The 27,271-nt window shown below is 48.6% G+C and overlaps 1 protein-coding gene and 1 pseudogene across 1 annotated transcript in view; both read left to right on the forward strand.

The window, feature by feature from the left end:
* The window catches only part of CSMD1 (CUB and Sushi multiple domains 1), a 1,232,804-nt gene that overhangs the window by 405,950 nt on the left and 799,583 nt on the right, over positions 1 to 27,271 (forward strand). The window lies entirely within an intron of this gene.
* On the forward strand, positions 4,202 to 4,320 carry LOC112482245 (annotated as a pseudogene).

Consider the following 27,271-nt stretch of genomic DNA (forward strand, 5'->3'; position numbering starts at 1 on the left):
GCTGGTTCTCTCTGCGGAGCCGAGGACGCAGAGAAGGAGCCGGGCGTGGGGCAGGGGGCCGAGCAGGAGGGGCCGAGGCGGACGGCGGACGGCGGGCCAGGCTCATGGAGCTGGTGGCAGGAGGAACCGATGGTGGGTGAAGAGGCGACTGGTTCTGACTGGTCAGTGCGAGAAAGCAGCTCATCCGGTCACTTACAGACGGAGGATGCGCGTTTGGAGGGTCTGGATGTAGCCCGGTCCATGGCGGTCAGGAAGATGTGGTGAGTCGTGTCTGGACCATACGAGGGGCGGGGTTCCCGGGCCATTTCTAGACACAAAGGGGTGAGGGGTGGGTTCCCCAAGTCCACAGCGTCCAGGGTCTCAGGGCTCGGGCGGAGTTTAACGTTACCAGCAGTCTCAGCGACGTACGGGGCGGTGACGAAAGAGCTAATGGTCACATGGTCAGAGCAGTCGTCAGAGGCACCGGGGGGCCGAGGACAGACAGACAGAGATATTGAAAAAGTCCTCAGAGAGACGACCGAAAAGGTCCGGAATCCGATGAGAAACAGAGGCCTACAGATTCCAGCAGTCGACTGAACTCCAAATAGGATAAAAAATATATATATATAAATGTCACATCAAAACATATCGCAATTAGCCCTGTGAACATAGAAGACGAAGTAGCACGCTTGGACGCAGCCAGGGAGAAACGCTGCCTTTCCCGAAGGACACAGCGATTCATGACACAGATTTGCCGTCTGAGGCCACGGAGCCCAGAGAGAAATGTCAGCTCTCTGCACGCACCGAGATCTGTCACCAGCGAAGTCTCCCTCAGGCCAAACCCGCGCAGGAACGAAGGGGCGATGGATGAGTGAGCCTCGGACGGCCGTCGCCCCGGAGCTCGTGAGCCCGTCTCCCTTTGCAGATAGGTGACTGACGAGGGCTCTCCAGATAAAGGGGAACCGCGACAGAAGAGACTTGACATTTCAAAGAAAGAACATCGGCCTGGGGGGAGCAGGCGTAAACCCAGGAGACCGTCGTGCGTCCCGTGCGCTTCTTACGTCGTATTTTGTGGCGGGAACAAATTTAAGAGCATCTGCTATGGCACCGCGTGTGCAGAAGAGACACGTAAGACGATTCTATTTAAAATCTTGGGGGAGCAAAGGGGTCTGTCTGAGAGTGAGGTTCTACGCTGCACTTAGCGGGGAATAACCCTGATGTCGGCAGACGGTGACGAGGTGCACGGTGCATGGTGCGGATGTGGGGACCCCCACGTAAATGACGTGCAGAAACTCTACGATGCGCGATGCTCAGAAGGGGTCTTATCTGAGCAGAATCGGGCCCTGTCCCGAGGCAGCGGGGCCAAACTGGGTCGCCGCTGGGGAGTTTCTTGGTCGCGGGGGGTTTGGCTCGTGAGAATGTCATTCATACTTTTTGTGTGTGAACCTACGATGCGTAATTTAGCTTAGAAATTTGATAATGAGAAATATAGTCGATATTTGTATTTTTCCTCAGCTGTAAATTTGAATTCAGATATATACACAACATGTAAACAAGTATTTTCACTATTATTTATTCGCCGCCCATACGTTAGCATCAGATACACACCTCTCATTTGCTACCTTTTTCTATTTCATGCTATCTGAGTGCCTTTTCTAAACAACTCAAACCAAAAATTGACATTAAGCTTTTTTTCCCAAGAAATGTCCTATGTCATTTGATAAAATAATGTGTAAATAGATAATGCAGTTATGGTATCTCCAGAAGCTGAATAATTCGTATTTTGGTGAACTAATTAAAAAATATAGGCCTGGCTCTTAACCGGAAAACTGAATTGGGGCTAAGAACCGAACTTGACCTTTTAGACCACCCACGGATATTCAGAAAGGCATTGACTTACACACCTGTGCGTGCAAAGTGTTCCCCGGCCTGGGTTAAAATAAGCGAGAAAAGACTAGTCATTCTCGAAATGGCACAGATGAAAGGAAGCACGGACGTGAAGAGGAACGTCAAATCGTAATCGGCTGCCGTGGGTCACTGTCGCTTTGAGGGTTCCCCTCACCACGGTGCCGGAGACTTAGGTGCCGTGCGCACGGTCACGTACGACAGTCTTTCAGAAACAGTGGGAAACGACCCTTTGACGCGTTCTGACGGGTTTTTGCCAAGATGCTTCCCCAGCTGTAATGTAATCACAACGTACATTTGTCACGTGATACCGCTGCTTTACACACGCAGGAGACTTAATAGTTTAAACACTCCTTTGTCCACTGAAGTTTTCTGAATATTCTGCAGTCATCATCCTCACACTGCCGGCCTCAGAGTCTGTAAGTAAGACATCCTGACACACACACAAACACACACACATATAGATACACATTCCGAAAGCTTCTGGATATTTTTGTGAAACCTATGATAGATATTTTTCTGGAAACAGAAATTCTTAACCTTCAAAAACTCGTCTAGTAAATTGTCTCCAGTGCTCTAAGGAATATATCATAGTTGAGCATAAGAAGGTATTTCAGAGAGGGAGTCAGCCATCCCTACCACGGCCAGGAAGGGCTCAGATATCCTGACCCCACCTTTTTCCAATTTGCACGTTGGCTGAGGATAAAATGTTTTCAGACCTTCTTTCCATCATCAAAACATTCCATGTGACGCCATACACGGGCACGCATGTAACACCGTGCGAGCAAAATACATCGTACGCACTCACCCCAACCACACACACACACACACACACACACATGCACACACTCACACACACACCCGGGAGTCTGAAATGACTGCACCTCCCGACACGCAGAGAGACAGCGACGCACTAACCGGAAGGCGGTGGCCTGGTGTCTTTCTGTAACCAGACGCAGCCCCTCCCTGCCACGTCCCTGCCCCTCTGACCCCCGCCTCAGCGTGAAGACCCTGGTCTGCAAGGTGCACCTGTCTCTCCAGTGTCACCCCGCACGATGCCCACCCTTACTAACTGGGCTCCAGCCACTGGGACCGCCTGCCAGCTCCTCGGACGTGTCCCTGCTCCCTCCCATCCAAGGGGCTTGGGGCTTTGGGGGACTCCTTCTAAGATGTGTTCCGTGTCTTTCCACGGCCCCCATTGCCAGTTAGCTTCTGTGCTTGCTCAGACTTCCCTCTAGTCCAGGCCGTGAAGCCGTCTTGTAAAATTTCCACGTTGCCCGTTACTCCACTGCGGTCGAGTCTGAAGCTGCCCCTGTGCCTCTTCCAGCCCCTTCGGACCAAAAGCATCACCTTGCTAGTTTACAGGGTGACGCTCGATCCTCCACCCCACCCGACTCGTAGTCCGTCCTGTCTGCAACCCTTGGGACTCAAAATGGTCTAAGCTTCTTATTTCACAGGTTCGCTGTGTACTGAGTTCCAGGCCCAGATCAGGACAGGTGATGTTTTGAATCAGGTGACTCAGCAGAGCGGTTAGGTTGTTTCAGACTGATCCGTTTCAGGGCTGTGACCTGTGGTGTCAGGTGCTCATTAGGGCATCTCGGCTTTGTGTGATATGAAAATTGTGTGTGTCGGGGGTGGTGGTGGGGGCATTGCATGAAGTGGATGGCTTTGACACTCTTCCAGTCCTGTCCCTGTTGAGGTGACGAATTCTGTGCCTCGGGGGGGACAGGCATCACTCTCGTCCTAGAGGATTATGTGTTAGGGCTTTCTTATCGCCTGCGTGTTTGTTTAGTGCATATTAGATTTATAAATAAAGGGAAATGTTAAGACCATTAATACATGGAAGGGGTCATGTGGGGGGAGAGAATATACGCTCAAGACCAGAACTAGAGGCGAGAACTCACCGTGACGACGAACACGCCGGCCGTCCCGAGACACGCGAGGTATGTCGGCGGGCGTGGGGGCGTGAGGGGGCCGCCGCAGACCGAGGCCTGTCACGGGACGCCTGAGGCTCGACGGTGGAGCCAGCCGAAGCCCCAGCAGCGGGAAAAGGGTAGATCTGAGCGACGCTCGGGGCAGAATCGGCAGGTCCCGAGTCCGAATTCTATTTTTAAAAGAATGGAGGACGAGGAGTCGCTGCAGATGTTCAAAAGCGGAGTGGAAAAGGATTAGGAGTTCGGCTGTTTATTTTTTTTTAAATCTGGGGATAATATGGCTTGACTGGGGGGCTGGAGAGTGGAAGGAATCAGGGCTGATGGGACACCTAGAGCAGGGTTAGGGGCATGGTGAGGGTCCCACCCATTCTGTGAGGAGGGGTGGCTGTGGCCACGTCACCCCGAACACGCCCGATCCCAGCTGATCTCGGAAGCTCAGCAGGGTCGGGCCTGGTTAGCGCTTGGATGGGAGACCTCTTAGGAAGAGCAGGTGCCGTAGGCATAAAAGATAAAAAATAAGGGATTGTTAGCTGACAAGATCCTTGCAAACTGTGAGGTCAACCAAAGGGTGCCTCGCCTAAAAAAAAACAGAAAAGAAAGAAAAGGAAAGGAGAGAGTTTTCTGCGCGCTGCCACCTGCCTGTGAGCGATGCCGGGGACCTCCAGGCGCGTGACTGACATGGAAGAGCTTTGAGGTCTGGCCCAGAAGGACAGGGCCGGGACGAGCACCACACACGCGGCAGCAGGAGGCTGAGCTTTCGGCCTCCAGATGACAAATGTATTTTCTAGGCGAGCGTTGGACGCCCACGTTCGGAGACACGAGATTCCCCACAGCTCCGAAGTCACCAAGCGCGGCGGTGACAGACCATTTTTCACGGCCCAAGCTTCCCCGTGAGACTGAACACATTTCTGTTCTAGTCCATATTTCTATTAATCCAGCACTTTAAGGATCTTAGGCTGAGGGACAACAATTAAGACAGTTCGCACGGTGCTAATAAGAGCAGAGAGGTGGCCTTTCCTTTCCAGTTTGAGTGTCTACTGTTTGAAATCAGGGAGGTTGGCGGTGAGCCGGGTTACCTGTTACCGTGGACCTGGTATGGCGGGTAAACAATTTCTGTGAACGCATAAGCATTTTATTACAGACAACTTTAGGATGTTTTAAAATTTAACCAAGGAATCTTTCTTCTAGAATTTACCTGAACTGAATCATCTTTAGATATTTTTAAAAATGTCAATGTCTCCAATATTTTAAAATCTTTAAAAATCAAAATCGACGTTCATCGTGACGCTGTTCCCAGTGACAAAGCCCCGTAAGCAACGCGAACGTCCAGTAATGGACACACACTTGAGACAATTACGGAAAAGCCACCGAAAATAATACTGCGACATCATTAAAGCGATATCTCTGCGTGGTACGTAGACACACGAATACTATTCTGCAATGCTGTTTAGTCAAACAGGACTGTCAAACGGCGAGCGGTCTGAGTCCGCGTGGGGTGCGTGCCCGTCACCCCTCAGGAAGGACCGACGTGGACACACAGGGCGCGGTGGACGCCGTGTCCCCGGTTTCAGAACTGTCTAATTTCCTGCTGCAACATCAATAGAGGTCACTTATCCTGTCCGTCCCCAAAGGCTGTACACAAAGAACACCTCACGGGAGCGCCATTTCGCATAAACGCAGCCTCCGTGGTGTCCGCGATAGAGGTCCCTTATCCTGTCCGTCCCCAAAGGCTGCCTGACGCCTGTACACAAAGAACACCTCACGGGGGTGCCATTTCGCATAAACGCAGCCTCCGTGGTGTCCGCGTGTCATTTTCTGTCCTTAGGCGCTGTCCGCGGGAGAGTCGTCAGCGCATTCAGTGTTGAAAGGTTGATTTTTCACTGTTGCCCGTTCATTCTTTCTCTGGCGCGCTCTTCAAAACCGCGATATGCTCAGGGAAATCGCATCAGTTGTATGGCGATCATAACGGCAAGTGGCCTACCTCGCTCTCCGTGTAAGACGTGCTGCCCTCCCCCGACGCTGACGCAGTGGTGTGCTAAGCTCGTGCCGGGGTCGCGTGATCTCAGTTCTCGTCACAGCTCGGTCACTGCCTCGCGTCGTGTCCGCCTTACTTGTCCACTGTGCGCAATGCTGTCAGCTCGGTTCTCAGGTTTCGAAAGGTCCAGGTTTGCTGAGCTCTGAAGGTCAGGTGAGGTCTGTTTCCCATGATCAGGGCACATTTATAAAACTACTTACTACACTTGGGTTTAGAAAAACTATTTTTCAAAGTAAATCCTAGTGCACATTTACAGAGTATTAAACTTTTTTATTATTGTCTCATCCAGGAGCCACAGAAGCTACTGTGCCATTCCCATCTTTTAAAACTCTGTGTCCCTGTGTTTCAAAGTGCTCCTAACGCAAGGGGTCGTGCATGCGCCCCGGCTCCTAATAGGACAGTTGGCGTTATCGCCCTGCAGTTAGCTCAACATAACACAACACAAACAAAGCAAGCAAACTTCCTTCCTGCTAAAAGGGAATTTCTCCAACGCGTCGGCATTAAACATCAATATAACGGATGCTTTTGATGGATGAAGAGGCGTTTTTGTTAAATGATTGTTGAAATAAGGTGAAGTAGAGTCTGAAGACAAAGCGCTAAGGCACGTGTGAAGAGGCCGACCCAATGAAACGCACAGTCTTTGTTGGCTTGTTATTTATCAAACGGTCGAACGGATTCTCCTTGCAGAGAGGTGTATTTGCTTCAAAGGATCACGGTCTCCTCACCGCTAGGTACGTTATTTGGGTACAAATGACAGTTAGAGGGCTCCGATCCTCTACACAGTGAGGGAATGTTACAGAGAGGGAGCGTGTTCCTCACACGCAACGCCTGGAATTTAAAGAATAAAAGCTGAGTTTGACTCAGGGCTGGTAACCAAGAGCAAGCCCGCAATGTGGGGCTTGGATTTATCTTCCCTAAAACTTGGATGATACTAACGTCTCTTTTTACTTCACAAGCGTATTGTGATAATCAGACAGGATGTGTCTGTGACATCAGTTAAATCTATACAATCAATAGCTTAGATACAATATTTCACAATGAATACGATACCCGTCAATAAAGAAAAATTCTTAACTTGACAGGCAAGACTCTTTGTAACTAGTGCAAAACAGCTTTAGGTCTGAGTCTCACCCAACTAGATTCTCTCCCAGATTTGAATTGGATCAGGTGCTGCTTGTGCCCATTAGAAGACTCAGGTCGTAGCTCGCACAGTGGCGAGCGTTTCGGTGATGCTACGGACTCCCGCGGTCCCTTCTCCTCCCCCTGCTCCGTGTTCCCTCGTTGACACAGTTTCACACATTAAGTTCAGCATCTCATAAAGAAGAGGTAATGGGGTGGGGTGCAGAGAAGTGCCAGCTGGGTCTTCCCTCTCCTTAGAAAAGTGAAACTAACCCCAGTACGTTCTAGGAGAACTCTCCCAGGTCCCACTGTCCAGCATGTGTCGCATGGTCACCCCAGGTGCAGAACAGGCTGAGAAGGACAGTATTTTCCTTTCACAGGAACTCTGGATTAAAACGGAGGTGGTGAGGATGGTAAAGGTGCCGAAAACCGGGAAAGTCACAAAGGAAACACAGGGAATGGCGTCCTGCCTAACGAGAGACTAAGTGAGAGAGATTTTTAAAAAAATTATCAATAAATTACTCAAGGGTTTGTGGCTTCTGTGATAAGATGCTAATCCCTGCTTTTTTCAAAAATGTTTGCTCGGTACCTACCTATGACTAAGTAAATGTAATATTGTTTTTTTTCTGTTGTTTTTACTAAGAGTAGGAAATACAAATCTGAAGAGTTGGCTACACCCTTAGTAGAGGCTGCACTCACTTGCGAACTTGGGGTATTCATGTCCCATGTCATTTTGAGAGAAATAACAGGACCACGGTCTCTTTCATTCTTTTTAAACTACTCAGAAATGCTCCTCATGAAATAACCCTTCATCCCCACTTGCTTTTATTTTTAAAAAAGGTAATGGTCATATCTAATTTTCTTGAATTTTGAGTTCGTTTGACGTACACGATGGTGAGGTTCTGGACACATTTATAGACATCAAGACAAGCAGCTCTTTCTAGAGGGAAAAAAATCCCTCTACTGACTTGAATGGCGAATCAGCCTGGAGACTTGTCACCCTGCTCTGACCAAGGACCAACATGACCCACGGGTTCACTGTCCACTTGTAGCTGAGCTGATGGCGTCAACTCCATGTAGCATCAGCCGCGATTGCGTTGACGTCCAGCAAGGAGCTGAGCCATGTCGCCAGAGGAGAGGTTTTAAGTGCCTGACACATGTGAGCCAGCTGGATAGAGACGATTGTTTTGGACTTTGACTTTCTACAGTTTTGACCTTTGTGCTGGGCAATGCCGTGACCAACACAGAAACACGGTCATCGAGCGTCTGACTTTCTTTCGCTAATAGCGTCTTTCCGATTAGATGCATCTGTCGACATTCGGTGACCGTCACACGTGCAGAAGGGGAAGACCACGAGGAGTGCATGCAACGACGTACTCGCACGTCCACGTCCAGTTAAAATGAAGTCAAAGTCCTTCCGAAACCGAATAACGCTCACAGCCTGCTGGTTCCGAATCGACCCCGGTGTAACTGACCGCTGTCCCCACACAGTGGCCCCAGCAGCGGCTGAAGTTTCCAGCTGAAACAGTGGCCGAAAGGGTGCCAGCTCCAAACCCTTCTGCGCACTCGCGACAGACACGTTCGTCGTCAACTTCAAAAGAGCTGGAGTCATCTGATGTTTAAAACCCTTCTTTCTTTTAACACATGGATCGATGATCTGTGAGGGGCTTAATGGCTGAAGAAGTAAAAAGGGTCTGAGTCGTAACTATGAACAACAACCGAAGACCAGGTTGCGAGTGTCCAGCGACTGAGCACGGTCTCCCCAACGCCGTCCCCCCAACGCCGTCCCCCTGCCCGCGAGAGAGGCCGACCCCAGCACCTCAGACCTCGCCTCAAGCCAAGCGTCTCATCTTCCCTCGAGACCCCGACCGACAGGAAGCAGCTTTCTGTTCAGGATCCGCTTTGTCACGTACTAAGTCACAGGGCGTTTTTTTTCACGCCGTCCTGGTAAACACCGACTACGCATTTGATGATTGCCACGTTGTAAGGATGTTCTCATGACTGTTTTATATATTTTCATGTCGTTACCACACCCAGAACAAACACCAAGTCTTTCCTGCGTGACACCCCCAACCCTACCGCCCCACGCTCCTCCCTTTACGCTTCGAATGTGGAGCCGGTCCCCTGGGTGACATGCCTCTCCTGTGCTCCGTCACCGTGGGACTCACGGGACCGTCTGTGTTAGTGACTTATGTGTTTATCATCCATTTTCACACACTAGACCGTGAGTCCCGTGGCCTTAGCATTTTGGTTTTAAATCTGAGAGACTAGGACACATGTGGTAGGTAGCAGGCCTTCCATAAACATTTCCGAATAAATACTTAGTAACGTTTGTCCTCCTTTTCCACCAAAAGTTAGCATTTAGAAAATTTTATAGCAGTCAGAACACACCGACTAGGACGGGAGCTCTTGAGATGGGAGCTGACATTTATCTGTCCCAGCCTGGGACCTTGCACATATTAGTTAATGGATAGGTATTTGCTTAATAAATGAAGCGTAATAAAATAAATGTCCTGCCTTTTGTAAGTAGCAATATGTTCATCCTGTGTATAATGAATAGCGAACAATGCTTAGCAGCAAAAACAAATCTTTTTGAAAAAGTGATTAGTTATTTCAACTATTTAAATATTTCCCCTTGGCCATGAATCCAATAGCCATGCTATTTCCTGCTCTGGTGACAACCCTTCATTTCCAGTCATCATTACGTTTGGGGAGGAAGCAGGCGGAGCTCAGGAATGCACAGGTGGGCTGGGTGGGGGTGGGGGCGCTGAACCTTATAATCTGTAACCGTTGGGACCTCAGAGTTCCTCCTGCCGCGGCAACTCTGACACCCGGTGACATAAACCCCCACTTCTCATCACGGGACAACGTTCTGAATGGGGTCCAGCTGCAGACCGTGGGGGACTGAGGCCCCAGGGGGTGGAAAGGAAGAGCAGGGTGACCTTGAGGGCTGGCCGGCCACAGCCTCCTTTTCACGGGGTTCACTGTGGCTTTCGTTTAATATTTCTCTTCTTGCCAAGAGGAAAACAACAAGGCACATAATTTTAAGTGAGTTTTTTGGATTTTGGGGGGATTTTGTTTCCGATGTAGGCGATAACCAAGCTTCCTCGTTAGGATTTCAGGAGATTGCCACACACACTGAGCCCGGCGCGCACCCCGCTTCTGAAGTGGGGTGAATTACGCGGCCGGCGGGCGAGACAAGAGTCGGGAGGGGTGTTTTGCTGTTGGGGAACAGATGGGGTAGGATTGGAAGCTCAGCTTCGGGTTTTCTCTCCAGGTAAATACCAGATACGAGAGAAGAGCTTGGCTTGGGGTCAGATCTGAGACGTCTCCCCAGCACTTGGCTGGAGAGAAGGGGGTGTCTCTGCAGGTTTTCACTCCACGAGCATTGGACAGCAAACAAAAGGCGAAAGAAAAGAGCATAGATAAGTCTTCCGGAATTCTTAGAAGGCATCCCGAGTTACTACAGGGAGTTAAGGATGTTTTTTCAGGACTTTATTTTTTCAGGTTTTTATTTCGCCAGCGCTTATTACAGATAAAAAATTTTAGAAAGTCATGATTATTTTAAGAAACATACCAGCTTCTTATTTTATATGGGAATAGAGCTGAAACCGAGAGTCTTATTAGGATAATTTAGAATTTTAATAGACCGAGAAATAGGCATGTAAGTTCCCATAGTGTCACCAGGCCTGGTCCTGACTCCATTTTTTCCTGACTGGGTGACCTGGGGCTCCTTATCGTCTCCCCCCTCCTCCCCCCGGCAGATGGAGGAGGCGGCAGCATCTCAGCGTCGCCGGGAGAAGCTCCGAGACAGCGCCCAGCGAGGACGCACGTCCTCGATTTAGATCCCCGCCGGTCCCACGAGGTGCTGAACAAACATTCAGATTTCTCATCACCCCCAGGAGGAACTTTCTGGAATTCTGTCTTTGTTGAGTTCTTTGGAAAAGAGAAAATGACATTATTATTTGCCACAAGGACGTGAAGCACCAAAACTTCTATTTGTGCACAATGCGTTCGCGACACGACGTCTCAGCAGGCTAAGGGTACGGTTTCTCTCTCGTTTCAGCAGCTCTGGCATGGGGGTGTGAGCCATTGGTGGCATTTTCTGGCTGCGGTCGGCCAGATGGGGGGCTGTCACCCCCAGGCTCTGATGATGGCTGGTAGCCGGACTACACGATGCAGCCTCCTGCTCTGCCGTCTGTAAATCACGTAACGACCGTTTGAGGAAGAGTTTGAGTCCTGATCGCCATCAAGGAACATGTCGTGCATGTCGTTCGTTGAGTGAAAAAATACAGTGGCGTTGAGACTTGCTGAGAGCATTCTGACGCTATGAATAGAACGCTCCTGTATCGAATGCTAAATCTCCAGAGGTTTTCGTGTCGCCGAGAATAACAGCGAGTCAGAGTTGTAGGTGAGCTTAGGAACCGGGATGTACAGGAGGCTCAGGAATGCGTGCTCATTTCGCTCTATGTAATATGTATGAACTAATCTACGATACAATTCTATACGTGAGCGTGTGTAAAGGACCTCTTTTAAAATATAGAAGAAAATTCTGAGTAATACGCGACTTATAATTTATTTATCAGTGATATGTGAAAAATAATGTAGATTCCAATCAAAATACAATATTGCGGCATTGCTTAATTCTCGATGAACTCTTTGATTATCTCTTTGATTATCTTTAATTTGGAAAATAACAAGTCTATTCTTTTTGTGGACTGCGCTCTTTTAAATTATAGCAGGAGAAAAGAGACCACTTAGACATGTAAATAATAATTTCCATATATTTGTATAATTAATTCATTTTAAAAGCTTTTTGGCTCTAGCTTTGGTTAATAATGTAGGAGCTTAACAGTTGCTCAATATATTTAGAAGTGGCTTATTAATAATACATTAGCAATCGCCCCTAAGGCGCTTCAGCAGACTGTGTTGTCACCGAGCTGGCTAGTTCTTATCGCTGCTCCAACTTCCTCTCTCCCTCCTGTGTCACCTGCGTCACCCTGAGTCCCTGGAGCATCACCTGTCAGGAACAGACCAGTGAGCACCCTTGTTCCCCAGCTGCCAGAGTAAATGGGTGGGTGGGAGACCCTGAGTGGAGGTCCGGGCTGGGGTACCCACCCTCCCAGGCCTCCCAACTGGGTCCGCAGGTCAAGCCCAGCCTGTCCTGAGCACAGAGCTCTTGCTGGGTAAGGCTGCTTGGGGGGACCCCCTCCCCCGCTGGGCCCGAAGGAGGAGCGTGTCCACCTTGTCTGGTTCTAGACTGCCCCCTGGGTCCTTGCTGCTTTCCCTTAGCCCTGCCCGCACATTTGCAGAATTACTAAATTAATGTTCTGTTAAAGACTTTCCCAAGTGAGATGTCTTTCGTAGGTGAATGGTCCACCCAGCCAGTGGAATGGTAGGCAGCACGAAAGAGAATGAGCTGGCCGCCAGGAGGAGACGTGGAGGCGCCTTAAATGAGTATCACTAGGCGAGAGAAGCCCGTGTGGAAAGGCTGTGCACTGTGTGATTCCAACCGTATGACATTCTGGAAAAGGCAAAACTCTGGGGACAGTAAAAGGATCAGTGGTCGCCCGGGGTTGCGGGAGGGAGGGGCAGACAGCTGGAGTAGAGAGGACGTTTAGGGCGACTAGTCTGTGTGTTACTGCACAGGTGGACACATGTCGTTACCCATTGGTCCACACCAAAGATCGAAGCCGATGTCAACTGTGGACTCTGGGTGATGATGACGTGTCACTGCAGGTTTGGTGGACACATGTCGTTACCCACTGGCCCACGCCAAAGATCGAAGGGTGATGATGACGTGTCACTGCAGGTTCATCGGGTGTCACAAATATCCCCTCTGATTGGGGATGTTGACAATGGGGGACGCTGAGCGTTCGGTGGTTCATGGGAAACTTTTACACTTCATCTCAATTCTGCTCTGAACCTCAAACTACCCTAAAATAATTAATTCTTAAGTTAAAAAAAAAAACCCTTTAATTAATCCATTTGAGTATCCAAATGCTTTCTTTAGAACATTGGGTGTCACAAATATCTCATCTGATTGGGGACGTTGACAATGGGGGACGCTGAGCGTTCGGTGGTTCATGGGAAACTTTTACACTTCATCTCAATTCTGCTCTGAACCTCAAACTACCCTAAAATAATTAATTCTTAAGTTAAAAAAAAAAACCCTTTAATTAATCCATTTGAGTATCCAAATGCTTTCTTTAGAACTCTGACTCACAGAGAACTCTTTTCCATTTTCCCGATTTCTTACTTTCGGTTTTATTTCAATATGTCTCGACAACACCAACACTTCTGTAGGTATTATGACGGATCGTTTTACTAAGATAAGCCGGTACATCTTAGCATTCGGCTTTATTTAGGTCAGCTTTTGTCTGTACACATTAAGATGCCATTATTGGCATTACTGAATGGAGCATTTGAAATTCCATTTGAACAGTGATGAAGAAACTCAGAGCATGACATTACGACTACAATACAGGAAAATTTACTAAAACACGTCTCCGCTACGCAGTATCCTCTTCAGAAATATGTACTTGGGCCACAGTAGGTTGTAGCAAACCCTGCTCAATCAGAAAACCTTTTAAGAGCAAAGGGAGGAGACGGAGTACGTGCAAATGAATAAGGTCATCGCCCCTGAAAGCCACGACCGGCTTAAGATTGTAGTGTTTTGCTGTTGCTGTTTCTCGGTCTTTGGTTTTGGTGGTTGTTTTCGTTGGGGTGGCAGGAACGTAAACACTCCCTTTGTCTTGGGTAGCCTTCTGGTTGGTTCATTATCCAGTCAAGTCTCCAGACTGCCCCTAACCAGGGGACAGTGGATCCGCACGACAGTCACAAAGACAAAGTCACGAGTGCCACCCTCTGTCGGGGAGAAGAGCCCTTTCTGGCCCCGGCTTGCTGTCCTGCTTTCACCAAAACGGCAGAAATTTTCTCTTGCTGTTCGATGTGAGATAATCGTTCACCAGAAAAGCAAAGTTAAATGAAAATGAAACGCATTTTCAAATAATTCAAGTAATTTTAAAAGAATTTAGAAATTTTGAACAATTTCAAAATTATGTCACAAAAGACATATATGTCTTATGTAAAATATAAGAAATAAACATTATTTTTTTCTGATATATTACTTAAAAATAGTTAATCGAATAGCCTTTAACTTTTATCTCACCGTATGATTGATTAGGTTGGGCTTATGAATTTTACCACCCAATATATAAAGAATTCATTAACTTTTACATAGAAATATTTTCCATACTGAAGCTAACATTTTAGAAAAAACACATCTTATGAAAATGAGCATGGAAATAAAATACTGTGTTTTAACTTTAATTAAATTCCTACATTGGAGCTATTTTGTTTTGTAAATAAAATAATATATTACACTTTGTTAGGAAAAAAAAAAAGAGAGAGAGACTGGTCAAAAAAAGTCTGTGGAAATCAGCAGATAAAAAGAATAACACACATCCTTTAGCTCCGCCAGTCCAGACTCCGCCACGAGTTAAGGATCTGTTTTTACGGTGGCGATTCCTTTTACGTGATTATAGGAATGCAATTACATTCTGCTTTCGTGTTTAACGTTATGTAGAACTAAGGGAAAGTATCATGTACATTATCCTCAGATTGGAAATTTTTTGGCTTTTAATCCATATTTATCCCTTTAATTATTTATTTCTTCATACTTAGCATAAACATGTTTCTGAGTATATTACTGTTTTAAAGTTTTCTTTTTTGACCAAAATCCTAACGTATTTTAGAGTACCACTGAAGAGAATTTAGATCATCTCCAAACCATATTAATTAAAAGAGACATAGAGATTCCTGTTGTGGAAACATTTAGAATCGTATTTCTATTACGCAAAACGAAATTCAGTTATCGTTCCAATCATCTTTTGGACCAGGATACAAATAAGCTCTTGTTTTGACATTATGACATATACATTTAGCGATTGTTGCAGAAAGATGAAATGTTATCCTTGTCCATTTTAGGGAGGGAAGAAAGAATCAGTCGTAGCTACGCTGGAGTTGGGACAAATACAGCGCCCGTGAGTCTCAGCGCACAGACAGGCATTTTTGCTTTGCTTTACAATGTTCCTTTTTTAATTGCAAACTACAATTTTCTGCTACGAGTAAAATTGAACTTACAGAGTAGAAACCTAAATGAAATCTAGATATGTAGACAAATTTAATTAGCATTGCCTACATCATATGCTCATTATTTTGTAATTAAAGTTGCTACTTAAACCCGGGATATAATTGTGACTATAATTCTGCCAGAGAAAATGTTCCCAAACATGGCTGCCACCTGCCCTTGGCAAACCGTCAAAAAAATGTGGGAGAAGCGGAGTCGTTAAACACCTTCCCGAATCTTCGCTTCTATTTGTACTGTAACTAGAGAGACATTTTTCCTTCCTCAAATGTATATGATATAAAGGATGCTTCTTGGGATCCTCAGAAATCTACTGGATGGATGGATGGATGGATGGATGGATGGATGGTTGGATGGATGGTTGGATGGACGGACGGACGGATGGACGGACGGATGGATGGACGGACAGACGATGGGAGGGTTGGATTGATACTTTAGCCTGTAGTACAACATCCAAGCTTGAACCCCGAGTTAGAGACCGTAGAATCCAGCTGCTCTGTGCACCTTCACACCACACACCAGGCCCCCACGGCAGACAGTGGTTCGCGAGCGTGTCTCTGACCCGTGGCATCCGCGCTCCTGAGGACAGAATCCTGCTTTTTTTCTCACAGTATCAGCCACAGGCATACACATGCGCCTTTTTGCAAACACACACGCACCCTCACGTTCTGCTTGGCTAACTTCCGAGACTGAGACTAACTCTTCCACTTGTCCCGAGAAGGCGCCGGGCGGTCCCCTGGGGAGCACGCCCCCGTTGCCGGCGGCTGGTCTGTGCGTGCATCGCCGCGTAAGTCACAGCCTCGCAGGCGCCACGCGTCCCCGCACGTGCGGGCGGAAGGAGAGAGCGACGTTGCCGTCGCGGGCGGCGCCGCCTCCTCCCGTCTCTCGCACACGCGGGGCGCCCTCGACTCCCTCGCGCTCCGCCGGCCTCTCCGCAGCGAGTCCCGTGTGGGCGCCCGGTCCGGGCCGGGCATTAGATTAGTCCGGGGACATGCGGTGGACAGAAGTGGACACCTGCTCCGACCCGTGTCGCTCCAGTCTCGCCGGAGACGTTTGTCGCCGTGGGTCACCGCTGCAGCCCGTCGCAGCATCCTAAGCGCACGCAGCCGAGCGCCCTGCTCTGGTCGGCGTCCCATGTGGGTCTCGACGAGAGAGGGACTGCTCCCTCTGCTCCCTCTGCTCCCTCTGCTCCCTCTGCTCCACGCCCTCGCGGTTCCGGGGGTCAGGGCCCTTTCACCTGTGGCCACCATCTGCGGCCAGGCCACCCCTGGCTGCTGTCGCACTGGAACAAAGTGCAAAGGACGCCACCTGAGAAATGTATGTGTCCAGCAGCACGCGTCCCTTGTCCTGGCGTCGCAGTGGCCAGGGCTGAGGTGCGCGGCCGGGGTCCGACTGCGGGGGGCTGGAGGCTCGGGTCTGGGCGTTGGCGGGAAGGGGAGCGCGGAGCGAGCTGCAGCTCCGTCTGTTTCAAGAGCGACTGACGTAGACGCGTCTGACATTTGCAGGGGAGACGTGCGAACCTTCCGAAGGGTCAGCTTCCTGCTCGCTTTGGCGTGCGCGACGGCTGGGACGAGGTGGCAGGTGGCTCCGGGAAGTGCTCGAGGCCGTGGCCGTTCCAGCCTGGTCTGGACAGCGGCTGGGGGGGGACCCAGGGCCTGGGAAGGGAGGGCGCTCGACCCGCGACCTGACGAGCGCATCGTCCTGCAGGTGTCTCTAGAATGGGCTTTAGAATTGGAGCTGATTCACTCAATTCCTTCACAGAACTTTTCTTTGGCTGTTTTGCCAAACACAACTGGTTTCGGTTTCGCTCGTTTTGCGTCGTGTTTATCCTCGGCGCCGCCCTTTTTTCTCGATCGGATGCTCGAACAGGCGCGACATTTTTGATTGATATTTACGCACATATCACCGTTGCTGCAGCGGACGCGCAGCTCGTGTGATTTAATACCCGGCCCGGCGCGGGGGCGCTAACCCTCGGGGGAGAAACGCGTCGTTACGCCGCGCGGGAGAAGCGCTTCGCGTTCCCGGAGACCATTTAATCTAGAGCTTCCAGGGTCCTGCAGGTCCCCCTCGTCAGGCATTCTGCCCGGATCGTGTGCGTGGCCTCGAGTGAATGAAAGGATGACAAGGGCGCACGAGATCCTTTGCCCGGGCGGGGGCTGGGTGTGGGCAGCAAGATGGAAAATGTGTTTTTCCGCGTCATAGGAAAGGGAGTTTAATGTTGCCCGTGGAGTCTCCCCGAAACCTCAGACCCAGAATGGACGAAACTACCCGACGACAGAATCAGCGAAAAAAAATTCTTCTTCGCCCCCACTTCTGCCCGGGAGGGGTCGGAGAGGCACAGCTGACACACAGGAGAAACCGAGGCACGCGGAAAGCGAAGGGCCACATTCTCGCCCCAGCTTTCTGCCTTCCGATGGCCCCACTCTGAAAACAAAACGAAAACAGAAACGAAAAAAAAAATGTAACGTTAAATTAAGCGCTAAGTTTGATGGTTATGTGGTGGGGATTTTGCTGTCCAGAGAAAGATAGTATTTGCAACTCAGAATGACCTTAGGGCGTCGCATTGGTCTGGAGTCTGGAGGACGCTGAGATGCCCTAGGCCACCCTCATTCCCACGCAGGGGTGGGGGAAGGGCCTGGCCGCTGTGGACGCGTTTAGGGGACAGGCTGGGCTGGAGGACAGACGCCGAGAGCCATGCTCGGCCCCCTGACAGGTTACACTGCCGGCGACTCTCCGTGGGCTCCGGTGGGACACGCTCAGCCTCGCTGACCTTCAGACCCTGCCCTGGCCAGAGGCATGTCGTGAAAACGTCACGCGGCTGCGGTGGCACATTTAATTATGGTCCCGTCGCGTGCTTAGCCCTGTCCCTAGAACATGGCGGGAGCTGTAAGGGCGACATCACACGTGGTCAACAGGGCCTTGGCCCCCACGGGTGACCGAGTTCCCAGGCTCGTGTCCCTCACCTCACCGGTGCCACGGGATGTCGGTGACTTTCCACGGCGATGTGCTCCCGGGTTATCTGCGTGTCCCGAGGAGGCCTGGACAGCAACTTCTCCACACGCACTGGATTCGTCGGCACGTGAGCACGTACAGAGAGGCGAGCAGTTGTGTTCAGGGAAGGTGCAGGGAGAATTCTAGAACTTTCCAGGAAGCGGAGTCGAGACATGCAATCGGCGATGCGGAGAGCAGCAGCTGCTCAGCTGCGGATCGCAGTCTGTCCACCCCGCGCCACAGCGGCCGGCTCGGCGGTGACAGACTCCCGCCCGTTCGCTTAGGTTCGCACTAGATCGAAACTGTGCCTCTCGGGTCGTAAGCCTCGGGCGCAGTCGAGTCGCCCCTTAACCAGCGTCCTGGTCTCCGAGTGAAACGCAATGGGGCACCTAGAGCTCGCATCGGCCTGTGCGGATCCGCGCCCCGCACCACAGGGGGAGGCGGCCCCGGGGTGAGCTGCGGCTTCTTCTAGCAAGAAGCAGCACCTGCAAGGGGCAGACGAACCTCTGCTTTTCTGGGAAATACCTCCAGCCAAAGAGATGTTGGGGAAAAAAGCGACACTTATCAAGTGTCACGGGCCAGGGACTGTCCTGGGGCCGTGATCGAGTTCTCTCCCTTAGTTCTCAGGGCGGCCTTCTGTGACGTAGGTGTCACTGCTGTCCCAGTTCAGAGGGGAGGAACCAGCAGCCGGGGGAGGTCGGGGGACACCGCGAACATTCGTGGCGTCAGGCCCCGATCTCAAATGCAAGGATGAGAGATCGCGTGCTCCCAATGGCCGCCCCCCCCCACCACGCCATCCTGGAAGGGTGACTTTCTCCCGTGTCACCACCGTCCTGTCCCAACAAAGAGACGGCGCTGGTGGCTTGTACGATCACCAAATAAGCGCGACCGTCTCTGTGCTTCCCTGTCACAAATCACGGAATTCGATGAGAGGACCATGGCACTGAGGTAACACAGCAGGCGGGACGTCCTTCCGTGTCGCCCGGGACGCCCGGAGTCCCAGGCAGTGTCGTCCAGGAGGACGGACTCACTCACGAAAGGACCACGCGCGACCCGGGCTCGGCACACGTGGCAGACGGACGTGACTGAGGCTGGGGAGGGGGAGCGTCTGACCAGCTGGAGCAGCTCAGCCCGGGTGACTCACGCTGAGCAGAAATGCGGTTCTCCGTTCTGAAGGCCGGAGGTCGGAGGTCAGGCGCCAGAGGGCGGGGCCTGGGGAGGATCCCAGCTGTCCCGTCCGAGGGTGGAGCTCAGAGGGGGAGCCCTCTGGCTCTCATGACCTATAAGGACACTGATGCCATCGCTGAGGGCTCCACCCTCGTGACCACGTCTGACCCTAATCACAGCCCGAAGTCCCCGCCCGCTGATCTGTCACGCTGGGGACAAGGTTCCTACAGGCGATCTGAGGGCGGACAGCAGCCTTTAGTCCGTACGAAATATGAAATCGGGAATGAAAACCATCAAGCCCCTGCTGGTTTTTCTTTATGGAACTGGGAAGGACTTAAGAAATCATGCGTGTCCTTCCTTAATATGTCAGCAATCACAAAAGGAGTGTCATCTGCTGGCTCAGCAGTGCTCCGGGCTTAGGGACAAACGGACCAGTCTCCCCAGGCCTGGACAGGACAGCCGGATGAACACCTGCTCCGTGTCGCAGGGAAAGGGGACTCGCCACACGCATGGGTCACAGTGGCGTGGGCAGGGCACCATCACAGAGAGGAACATCCCGCGGAACTGCTCATGCAGGTGGCATTTAAGAGTTCCGCTGGGTGGCCTGATGGGCAGCGAGAGGCCACACGTGATCACGCTCCTGGTTAAAATCATCGCGGACGTGGGCTCGTCTCTGGAATCCCCCGGGACACTGAGAAGCAGCAGAGGCGGCAGGTCTCGCTCGGCTGTTTTGACCCTTAGGGTCCCCGATGGGACAAGCCGAAGCCAGCAGTCCCGACTGGCGGACCCAGCCCGAGAGCAGAGCTCTCCCTCTGCACTGCCGCTCAGCAGAGGCGTGTGTGCCCGCCGGCGCCACTCCGCTCAGGGCGGTGTTGTGACAGCGCGTCCCCCAGTGGCCTGATCCAGCGTCGGCATGAGCAAGGCCTCCTCCTTCTCCGGCGAGGGAAAGCCGGGTCTGAGCCAGGCGGCCCTGATCTCCAGCCCTGCCTTCGCTTTCCGTGCATTTTGGAGGCTGGTTTTCCCTGGATCACACCATACGCCTGCCTGGTACTGTCCTCTGGGTGGATCCTAGGTGACATTATTCCCAGGCCCGTGGGCACAATCCCACCTCCACCTCAACGGTGTGAGGCTGCGGCTTCCATAGGAACTACACCTGAGGTATAGAGCCAAGGAGCGCACGCTGCTTCAAAGAGCAATTTGAACGAAACGCCGCCCAGCGCCGTGGCTGCTCAGCTCCGGAAGGGACGCGCAGCACGTGCGAGCATTGGGAATTGTCACGCAGCTTCTCCTTGACCTGCCAGAAAGGAACGAAATCGGCAGAGCAAAACATCTTGCACCAGTTAAATATAAATAAAAAGCAACGATCGCATAAGCAATCATAGAACGGATATATCTTCTATACCCTAAGCGTCGTTCTAACTATTACTCGTGTAACTCTTACAGCAGAGCTGACAGATGCATGCAGTTATTATTCCCATCGTGCAGACGAAGGAGCTGAGGCCCCGTGAGCCCAGGTAACTTGCCGAAGCTCACACTGCTCATGAAGTCGTGGGTCCGGAAACTGAACCCAGAAAACCTAGAGACAAGAAAGTGTGTTTTCACCTGGCATATGTTTCACACTGCTGCGTCCATCGAAGGAGGCAAACATGGATAAAGATAGGGGGCTTGTGGCGAGAGTTAGCCAGCGGCCGGAGGGCAGCTGTCATCAGCATCTCGGAGATATTCTCCTAGAGCAACAGTTCTGCAAAGTTTAGCCTCGGGACGTTTTGATACTTTAATAAAAAGTATTGATGACTAAATGCAAGGTACTATCCAAGATTCAATCCTGGAACACAAACTAGACATTGGTGAAAAAGCCGATGAGATCTGAATTAAAAAAATAAAAAATCTGGACTTCGGTTCGTAGGAAGGCATGAACGTCGGCTTCTGGTAGCTTCTTAGGCATGGCAAGTACTCCACGGTTACGGGAGCTCCAGGGGAACGGGGCGAGGTGTGCGTGACAGCTATGTTATCTTTGCAACTTTTCTACAAATTTAAAATTATCCCAAAGTAAAACGTTTACTTCACACACTACAGATGACTCCCAAAGGCTTTTTCATTTTGGGAAGCTCCATCAATATTTACCATATTAGAAATTAAAGCCAAGAAAAATTTTAAATGGGTATTAATTCATTCAAAAATAGAACCACAAACTCTTTGCATGTTAACATAAAAACGGCGTTTTTGTTGAAAAATAACCACATATTCTAAAACAGCAACAACAACAACGGAACTAGTGGAAAAATGGAATTGGTTTACATTTTCCCAAATCTCTAACGTCTAACGCAGCACAGTAAAGCCAGATTCTCAGATCTGCTCCCGTATTCAATTTGTGGATACGTCACAAACAATATCAATAGGTGTTTTATACCCTGCTACATGGACAAGTATCGTCCAGTCTTAAGCTTGCAGTTGGTCTTCTATCCGCACACGATTTTGTTACGTGTGCATCGCTCATTTGAAAAATATCCTTTCCCTGAGTTCCCTTCCGACTCTTGCGACTGTGGCCTCATTTTGTTATTCAGAACCCACAAGATCCTGGTCGGTGGTATCACCGCCTCGCGCATTGGAAAGGTCTTTAAATCTGGGACGCTCTTGAGCTCACCGTGGAGACTCACAGTTAATAAAATGGTAGTTTCTCCCCCTCAAATATTTCCCACTGACCTGCAGGTATCATCAGTTGTTTTCCTTGAAGAAACAGGTTCGTTTTCAAGGAAAAGTTTGTCGCACACCGAAATCTAAATCAGCATTGTTTGTTAGTTCTTCTTTCAAATGGAAATGATGTTCCTTTTTCAAAGAAGCTGTGCATTTTGCTCAAAACTCAGCCCCACAGGTGCCTCGCTCTTCCTGGAACAGCCCGCGCTCATCACTGGGGTGCAGGGGAAGCGTGCTGCGCACACACCCCGTTTCCACACAGCGCAAGACCAGCAAGGCGCGCGCTCCCGCCCACGTTAGAGACGGAGCGCGCGCTGGAGGATCCGCGGACGCTGCTTCGCTTCGTTTCCACCGTCTCGGCTCCTGAAAAGTCACCAGAAATTTTCCTCACATTTATTTTTGCAACAGCAGCGTCAATGCCCCCACAGTGAAAAAGGGTCACGTCTTCCTGTTATTACAAAAATAATTTTGACCTGTCCCTGCTCTAAATGTCTTGGAGTCTCAGAGAATTGCCGCTCCAGTTTTTACCACCTTCCCCTCGCCTGTGACTGGCAAATGGTTCGCTTAGGCCGCCCAGAAATGTTGGGCTTAGCATATAAATTACAAGTATCTTTAACCAGAATGTATGTTCTTTCTACGGATGTGACACAATGTACAAAAGCAACATGTGACAACTAAGTAACATGGCTTGGCTGTCTCTCTCCTGGCAACCCATGGATTTGCAAAAGGTCTAAGATGAAAAAATAAACACATTGCCAAGAGCCGGGCAGGCAGAGCACCAGATTTTTCACAGCGTTGCTGAGAAGGATTTGGCAGGTGAATAAATCAGATGCTTTTTTTATTCTCCTTTTTCTTGTCTGAGATTTTTTATCTGATAAAAAATGCCTCGGACAATTAAAAAATATATATAAATACGCTTCTTAGAAACCTAAGGTAAATGTACAGAAACCTGGATAAACCTGCGACTTTTTGTTACTCGCTTGCTGTGTCTCTTCTAGAAAGCCACTCATCCTCCCTGTGCCTCAGGCTCCTAACCTACGTGTTGAATATTTTGAACTGAATAGGATATCTACGGTTCTAGAATGATTGTCCTCAGATATGAATAATTGGCAGAAAAATCAGGAAAATATATTTATACAAAATGGGAGGAAAAATGCAAACGATTTGCATTGGCAGAGCTGTACCCAGATAAAAAGAATCTTTCCATATAATTAATTCATTTTATGATATACCCATACCGTTCAGGTGGCCGACAGATCTGTGTTTGCACGTGACGAGACTAAAGATCGCAGGCAGCAGAGAAGTCAACAACATCAGAGGTACTTCCGAGGGAGAGAATTCGCATTAAAATTCTCCATCTAAACGGTCTGCCAAAGGACAGTGGATACCTTAAACAGAGATTTAGGGGGAGAAATCATTGTTTAGAAATAATTTAATGTTTTTAAAAGGCGCTTAGCATACTTGCACTAAGGCAGCGATTTACTGTTTCCACCCACAGTCACTGGCGGCGGTTTTAAAAGTCTGCCGCAAACAAGATCTCTCCATCACAAACTAGTCTCTTTTTGACCATCGAGCATTTTGAAAGTGGAAATATAGCCGAAAGGAAACCGCGTGTGTAGAATGGCTGCCCCGCAGGAGAAATGGTTGGTTATATGAGTGAAACTTCAGGTCCACGTCTGAAATTAAAATATTTAAACAGCAACCAACGCACTGCAGTAGGTTCAAACATCGATGTAAAATATAATTATGGTCTTTAGAAAACAAAAATGCTTGTCATGTTCCGAGTGATGTTTCATCGAATCTGATCCACACCTGACTCCACTATGATGTGTAATTAGTACAAAAACCTCCCCAAATATTGCCATTTAAAGAAATTATCTCCACAAGTAATTAAAAGTGTTTTCTTTACACAGATTATAAGTGAGTTGCAATGATGTCGCCACAGTCAACTCCATCCTCATGTGGTACAATCCATGGGACAGAAAAGGTGAATGCGTGCAGGACATAAACGTCTTTCTGTCCCTTACGATAAAAACCACGAACCGCTCATGGCGCTTCACAGAAAAAAATACGCATTGGTTTCTTCACCAACACAGAGGTCCAAGTAGGGAGACTGCTGTGTCAAAACAAACCAGCCAGCATTGCACAGTTTACCCTCTAGAATTAGGAGCTTGCTGGACGCGGGTGTGCTCACCGTCGAGGACAGCTATCACCTGTCCAGGACGGCCAGCAAGGAACCCTCTCCACGGCCTCCAGAGGGCCATGTTGGACCTTGGCTCTTGGCCGTTCGGGTGATCCCTGAGCCCCTGCTCTGTTCGCAAAGTGACAAGTTCAAATGGATGGTACTTATATTTCTATACAGTTCTAAGATCTTACTTTTCTGTTTTTACTTCAGAAGCCAGTCGTTATTAGGGCTCTATTGATCAAAATGTATCATTTCTTAAAAAAAAAAAAAAGAAATAAAAAAACACGCTTATTTCTTTAGAAATAGAATTTGATCAATATTTTATGATGTTTAAAAAATTAAAAATACTCTTGGATTCATAAAAGAATATTTCCCCTCGCTCGCTCCACCCTGGAGAAAGCATTTATAATAACGGCTTATCACAATTCAACAAAAACGTCGCTCCACCTTGCAGGCGTTGATGAATTCTGCAGTCTGTGGACCTGGGTCCGATGCCGGGGACCCCATTTTCTAGCTGCCGCATCATCGACAGGTCAATTAACCTTTATAAGCCTTTGCTGAGTCACCTGCACAACACATTTTTATGCATGTTAGGTGTGTTTATGAGGCAGTGGCAGCAAATTAATGTTTTGCAATTTTAATAAGATTCCATTATATTTTAATCAGATCGTCGCTTCATTTTTCCATGACGTGTTTTGAAGACAAAGCAGGGACATCGTTACCATCGTCATCACATCTGAAGTTAATGCATAGATATTACACATGTATGTACAGACTATACACATAATTACATACAGATGCTATTATACAGAGTTATACATCCAGTAAGAAATCCAGTGTGTGGTATAAGCTCAAACTTGTTGCTTAAACATTTTTTTTAGATTTTAAAAAATGCTACAGAAAATGAATGCTCGTACTTGTCTAAGGAAACTTTTTGAAAGGTCCTTCATATGAGCTTCAATATAAAAAAATATCCCAGTGGAATATATAGCAAACCCTGACAAATTCAGAACCTCACAGAGGAGCATACCATCCTTAAAGTCGCCTGTCCAGTGAAACGTTCATTTCATGACTGTAAACGTGAGAAGGTTTAAGGTATTTACTTATACCTGTCTTTGGTGGGAGACCCCTGGCTTATCAACCCCCCCGCCCCATGGTGTGGATTCATTCTGGGGTCTTCAGCCCATCTCCTCTTTCAATTACTGCAGATTATCCACCTCTCCTGCTGAGAGACTGTCCTAACTCCCTGAGGTCAGACTTAAGCAGCCCTGCCCACACCTTTTTCTGGGATTTGTTGCATTCACCTTTACCTGAAAATCTGATTCTTCTAGAGCTCTCCTCAGACCTGCTGCCACCTAGTGGCCAGTGAAGGCCTCGCACCGCCCCAGCCCTGTCCGACGGCGTGGACACCAGCCTAGTGGCTTCTGTAGGGTTGACATGTTCATTTAATTGCATTTCGATCAGTTTAAATTCTTAAAAACCCACGCGCGATCCCATAGTTGTCAATTTTTCATTAACGGTGTTTGGAAAACCTCGGGTATGCCTCCCTACTTTACCAAGCGTAACGCTATAAAATCTAAGCTCCCAAAAAGTATTTCAAATGAAAACTAAGACGTGCCGTAAGCGCACACTTATTACACAAAGCGGATGTAAAGCAAACACGCCATTTAATAGTAGCATAATGATTATAATTTAAAATGATAATATTCTGTATATGGCGTGTTAAATGTTATTACAATATTTTACCTCTTTTTAGACCTTTTTTAAGTGTGGCTGTTGGAAAGTTGTAAGTCCCTCAGTGGCTCACCGTGGAGCACTGTGGCACAGTACTGGCTAGCACGGTGGCGGCCATTTGTGACCCGTTGCGTGTCAAGCCCGATGATTTATCTACAAAGTGATGGTCAGCATGTCCGCCGTCCAACACAACCCACTTTTCAGCAAGGTGCCAGTCTCGAGTTTTAATCGTATCTACTTGCAAGCTTAACAACTATAAATATCTTTTATATTTCTATTTTTTCCACTAAGATATGTAAGGTTTCGTAATATACTGATGTGTCAGAAATGCAGTTGCTGAAATTGGTTTCTGTTCTGACTTGTTTTAAAGTTTGATTTTATTTTCGGGATCTTGGGTGCTACAGAAAAATTGTGTATGTCACAACTACTAAATAAGTATTTACCGAAAGGTTTTTTTTCTTTTTTTTTTTTTGGTAGAATGTGGCCATATATCTACTATCTCAATTGTTATTATATTATGTTAAATCATAAAAAAAAGATTAACAGTATCAAATGTGGTAATGTGCAAAGTTAAATAGATGTCCAAAAGGGAAAGTGACCCTTGACTAGTCTACTATTAAGAAATATCAGGCTGTCCTAAGTTATTTTTAAGCATATTTCAAATGATGAAGAAGAGTTTTAAAGTTGACGTCTTTGCCAAAATAAGGAGAGCACACGGAACATGGGAATTGATGTTTAACGTGGGTTTAAACTCAGTTTTCTGACTTCCAGGTCACGCTGTTGTAGACAGGCGGTGCTTCTGATGGGCCCGTGTGTCGAAACGCAATCGTGGCATCCTCTTCCACGTTCTGCACCTATGTACTTTTCTCGTGATTTGTGTCTTTGCTTAATAAAAAAATATATGGGCTCACAAGCTGTTGACGCAGTCGACATCTGTTTCAGATTCATTTTTACCGACAGCAAGCTGCTGCCGGCAAACCATCAGTCTTTTTATCATCAAAAATGCAGTTTTGCACTCCTGGACTCCTTCTCTGTCTTACGCTAGAATTTTATTGTCTTTTAGAAATGCTGCATTAAAATCTGTCTTGAATGACAAATAGAGTCAAATAGACATTTCAAGTTGTCTGTGATTTAAACAGCGTGAAGATACTTGAACAGGCACCATGTCTAGATTTCTGTGTTTAACCTCTCGACTGACATCTTCGTGGAAGGTGACAGCACCCTCTGTGTGTGAGAAGCATGGGGGGGACGGTTTGCAAGGGTCGTGTTTATTAGCCCATCTCTACATTGAATAACAAACTCACCGTGCCTGCTTATGAGGGAATACTACAAAATGGACCACTAAGCTTTGCAATTCTGTCTGTCCTTTGCGTCTGTCT

The sequence above is a fragment of the Pteropus alecto genome, unplaced genomic scaffold (assembly GCF_000325575.1).
Source record: "Pteropus alecto unplaced genomic scaffold, ASM32557v1 scaffold35, whole genome shotgun sequence".
NCBI lineage: Eukaryota > Metazoa > Chordata > Mammalia > Chiroptera > Pteropodidae > Pteropus > Pteropus alecto.